Source organism: Haliotis cracherodii, unplaced genomic scaffold (genome assembly GCF_022045235.1).
Source record: "Haliotis cracherodii isolate W230 unplaced genomic scaffold, xgHalCrac1.p SCAF_4, whole genome shotgun sequence".
NCBI lineage: Eukaryota > Metazoa > Mollusca > Gastropoda > Lepetellida > Haliotidae > Haliotis > Haliotis cracherodii.
In genome coordinates this window covers 24304759-24310378 of record NW_027266297.1, presented here as the reverse complement: position 1 = coordinate 24310378, position 5620 = coordinate 24304759, and the positions used below count along the sequence as shown (strand labels likewise).

Sequence of the window (5620 nt, the reverse complement as noted above, 5' to 3'; positions counted from 1 at the left end):
GGGGCGCGCACCTGATTGGATCTTACTGGTTATCTCCCCTTTATCTTCACCACCTCCGCTGTTAAGAAAATTGATTTTTAGGTGGGATGGTATTAATTTATTTGTTCATGTTGTGAATGTCATATGTGTCACACACACACACAAATTATAAAAAATGAAAGCGTTAATTGTTTTCAATACTTAATCTAATTTGATCACATGTATTCATTTTATTTCCGAATTTAAATTAACATTGTATAAACGATGTCTTGAAAAAGACATTTCTGAAAATACTTTCATACGGCACAATTAAAACAAAATTCACTGGCACATTATGATACTAAATGCCAACGTCAAAACTTTAGTGTTTTCATACTGCAGCTAACAGTTACACGTAGTGTGCATAATTGCTCACATGTGTGTGTCTGTGGCTGCTTGTACTAGTCCGGACTGATGCCGATATATAGTGCTAGCTCACTGAGATACCATGCCGCAGTTTAACATGAATACCCCACTCAGACACAGTAAACTGACTCCGAGCCGACCAGTCCTTGTTTTAGCCCCTTAAGGCCGAGCGCCAGACAGGGTAACAACAAGTTCCATATTTTAACGTGGCCGACGCTCTACCACAACACCACGGCTGAACAAAGGAAAGTGACAAGTCATCTAGACACCTTATGTGTAACAAATAACTTGTTAACTACATGTTGTTCATCATTATAACACTGAAATGAAACTTCACAGTTTGTGACACGTTTTCCTTGCAATCTCCATGTTCATGCATCATATATGAATACTATTATGAATTTCATTTTACGGTCTCTGATAAACGTTATGTTTATTTTTAATATTATACGCCTACAGATAGATGAAAAAATCAAGCTCTGGAATTCAGAAAAGAGGTGTAGATTAATTTCAGTCACATCCACTCAATCAGAAATATTAACACGACTTCACTGCTATTGCAATTCGGGTTATTTCAGCAAATGACATCCGACCAGTGTCCACATTTCCCGAGAAATCGAAAAATCGACGACTAAGGTGCTTACAAACAAAGGTACATCATCGGTTCCATTCATTCGTTTTTCGAAGCCACGGCCACTGGATCCCGGTACGACTAAGGGGCGCAACTCCGGAAAGAGAACTGCGGCTCTTCATACTTCTGTGTCGACCGTACGGAGAGTGCATACTTACCTATACAGAGAATGCTCATGTACTTGGACTTCAGTAGTTCCTCCTGAGATTGTGTAACGTCAGGGTCACAACAGGACAGGCGTTTCTGAGATCTTTAAATCTCCGTAAATATAGGGACGAGGTTGGAACGATGTCCTTAAAAAAGTGGTAATTGTACTTCACTGTGCCAACATTGCCATTGTCCCTTGTGGTACATTGACTTGGTTTAATGGGTCCATGATATATCTTGTATTTACCGTTACTTACCAACTTCCAAAAATGACAACTGAACAGTTGATTTTGGTTGTTAATATAAACTTTACATCTATAATAAACTATACTGAACATAAACAGAGAGAGATCATGAGTTTCTTTAAATGTGTACTGTATATAAAATATTTCATGAACATTAACTTGTCTTGTTCTGTATATATATGAGAACCCCCTTAACCCTGTTGGGTATACCACAGTTCAATAGTAAATATAAAATAGTTTTGTTACCTATCGCAATACTGTGGCATTAGTGAAAGGATCCAAAGTCCCTGTATATATGCATGATTGCACATACATTCCTTGCTTAGCACCACGATATATTTGAATATTGATACCTATACAATTTTTTTCCAGGAAACAGTCACACGTTACCTGTTAGTTTTATACATGCATAATGTCGATGGAGTGAATGATTATGGTTTTACGCCGCTTTTAGCAATATTCCAGCAATATCACGGCGCGGGACACCAGAAATGGGCTTCACACGTTGTACCCATGTCGGGAATCGAACCCTGGTCTTCGGTGTGACGAACGAACGCTTTAACCACTAGGCTACCCGGCCGCCCTGCATGCATATCATCCACTGTCTTCTTGTCTTGTCTCCTTGTTAGCGCTGAAAGGGTCGTTGTCGGCGGCACGAGTACTACATATATGTACCCCAGGTACGTTTGAGTATACAGAAATGTACCCTAGTTAAAATCAGAAAACAAAACTGTACCCAGTACCCTAAACGACGGACGGGTCAATTGTCCTCAACCCGAAACCGGAGCGGTCGGGTAGCCTAGTGGTTACAGCGTTCGCTCGTAACGTCGAAGACCAGGTTCGATTCCCGACATGGGTGCAATGTGTGAAGCCTATTTCCGGTGTTCCCCTCCATGATATTGCTGGAATATTGCTAAAAGCGGCGTAAAAACAAACTCACTCAACCCGAACCAAAAACCGGTTCATGTTATAGTTCCGGTACGCCAGATTACGAGTGCATGTGGGATACATTCGTGACCAACTCGTCCCATTCCGTGACAAGCCGAATGTAGCCTTGTTGAAGGTTACGGGAACATGCGAGTGCTGACAGGTTCGAATGCATCTGCGGAATGCGGAATGTACTCAACCTTGGCAAAGACCATAAAATAATTTATTTTATGGTTGCTGTCCTAGGGCACCGTTCTGTATTCTGATTTTGGCTATAGGGTACTTTTCTATATTCAGAAACGTACCTGGGATACATCTCTGCATTGCACGTGTGACAACAGCCCCTTCAGCACGAGTAGAGGGAATTATGAGCATAGGCTTGCTAAGTATTTTATGACATTCATGCGAGCTCAAATGAAATTTAGATTTATCTTTATAGTATCCCAAAAAATACGTAGGATTAAACTGATATATTAAGATGACATAAAACTGAATTATATTTGCTGTTAACATATTAAAATTTGCTGAATTGTTTAAAAATGTTTAAAGCCACAATGTGGGATACTCATTCTCAAATGCGAGACTCAATACATCTTCCCGAGGCAAGTGCGTTAACTGATTATTACAGTCCAGTTTCCACTGGAAACTAGACTTGTATAGTCAGTTAACGCCCTTGCCTCGGGAAGATGGTCATAATATAGCCGGACAGAGGGAACCTTCCCTTCGCTCATCAGATAACAGTAACTATTGTGGCGACAGGCTTGGCACGGATGGTTGGAGAACTGCAGGGGCCTGAGGGGGTTATCTCCCAAAACCCCTACATCCCAATTCCCCTACAACCCAGTTCCCCTACAATTAGTTAAAACAACACGCGGCATTTACCTGTCTGGCATTATGAACTCATCTAAAGGAGAGATTAAGGTCTGGAGTAGAGGTAGTAGAAATGAAAGGGGCAGAGCTTTAGGGTATTATGGGACTTAAAGGAAAGTTTTTTTAAAAAAAGAATTAATGTAAGTGTTATGAAAGATGCCTGTATGATGAGAAGACAATTTCTAGAAATTACAAAAATAACAATAGGAAGAAACAATTATTTCACTGAGAAACTGAGATGAGACGATTTACAGTTGAGATGGCTAGGTTTAGTATATCGCTACTTGAAACTGACTAACATGACATCAACATGGCTGGTCTTCGCAATGTTGAGTTTGTTATGTCACAGAGAGGAAAGCCCCAAGTCCTATTTGATGGTTATCTTCACAATAAGAACGTCGAGAGACTGACTTGCGTACACTGGAAGTGTGTCAAGTCCACATGTAGAGGAAGACTCACGACAGTAGGAACCGTGATGAGGAATGCTACAGAGCATGACCATGCCCCTGAGGTTAGCCAGAAGGTCCGGTTTATGAGCCAACCCCGATGCACACCCTCTACAACGACGAACTCTCCAACTTGAACAGCGACGAGACAGGAATGATGACATCCTTCCTCACCATGAGCAGCGCGTTGTACCGGCACAGACAGAGGACGATTCCTGTTTTGCCACAGACAAGATCGGAGGTGGATCTTCAGGATTCCTGGGCGCAGACAGCAGATGAACGACCCTTCCTCCTGTTTGCTGACGGTGATGATGACAAAATTCTGGCGTTTGGCAGTCTAGAGAGTCTCGAGGCCCTGCAGTCATCTGAGATTCTATACATGGATGGAACGTTCACTGCCTGCCCTGGACTGTGGAATCAAATGTATGTCATCCATGAAAGACTCGGAGCCACGACCTGTCCCCTCATCTTCGCCTTACTCCCTGACCGTCAGACAGACGCAATAGACAACACACCAGATGTACCAAGAGCTGTCGCCTTCAACGACTACATCGTCACTACCTGGGTCGACCACGGAGCACGATTCCCCCTACCACTGTGGAACCGTCACGGTTCCCATTCCCAGGACGAACAACAACCTGGAAGGCTTTCATAACCGACTCAACCGAGGTCTCCCCCACCGACATCCCAACATCTACCGATTTGTGGAGGTAGTCAGGAAGGTGGAACAGGCAGAACGAGCTAAGATTTTACAGATCGGCTTTGGAGCAGCTCCAAGAGGCAGGAAGAGAGTGTACAGAGAGGTGGAGAACCGTCTCCGCCGCCTGAAGGACGAGTTGAATAGAGAGGTGAAATCCCCAATGCAGTTTCTAGATGCGGTTGGCCATCTCCTCAGGCTGGGATAAAGAGTGAATTAAACATTTGAGATGAAATTTATAATAATGTATTATGAATTTTGAAAAATGAACATTTTGTTATAATGTATTATGAATTTTGAAAAATGAACATTTTATTATAATGTATTATGAATTTTAAAAAATGAACATTTTATTATAATGTATTATGAATTTTGAATAATATCGTAATCGTAATTAAATATTTATCTCAATCTATTCGTGTTTCCTGGGTTGTTCCATTGTATGAAATAGGTAACAGACTAGGGATTAGCAGAGCCATGGACCGTGAACTTTGTTGTCTTAAGCTGTAGGGGAAATGGGATGTAGGGGTTTTGGGAGGTTACCCCTGAGGACAGTAAGTTGATGGTACAGACAAACAAGTGAGATCGTGTTACAACTACAAACCCCTAATTCCCCAAAGTAAATGCGTCATGCGAAGATCTACACTGACATACGTACACTGAGCATCAGACAGCTATAGCGGAGCTGTTGGTGAACAACAATACTCAAGCTATATGGCGGCGGCCTATACATAATCGAGCCTCGACCAGAGAATCCAATGATTGACATCATGAGCATCGAACTTTGCAATTGTCATATATACGATAACATGCATCAACCAAGCTATCGTACCTGACCACCCGATCCCGTTACTCGCCTCTTACAACAAGCATAGGTTGTCGGAGATCAATAATTTTAACCCAGATATATATATGATCCCGGGCAGGTGTTACACTCTTGGGATAGTAACTATAGCTACAGGCGGCCTAAATAAACACCCTACTACAATGTCATACTGTACAAATACTCTTGAAGCGTCTGGTTAATGTTGTTAAAGGCAGCCATTGATCGCTAATTCAAAGCGCGTCTTATTCTAAAATACATGCTTACAGAATGGTGCTGGTTTCTGTGTACACTATATATGTGCTTACTTACAGCTATAACACTAGTGTCATGGGCTAAAAGGGAATCTCAATATACTTAGGTCACATGTTTATTTAGATCTTCAAGCCTTTGGGTATCGCTTGATGTTTTCCTTTAAATTGCTATACAGAAATGGAACATTTTTAATGT

The 5620-nt window shown here is 41.7% G+C and overlaps 1 pseudogene; it reads left to right on the top strand.

Annotated features, from left to right (window-relative positions):
* Window positions 1-3514: 3514 nt before the first annotated feature.
* On the top strand, window positions 3515-4555 carry LOC139479336 (uncharacterized; annotated as a pseudogene).
* Window positions 4556-5620: the final 1065 nt, after the last annotated feature.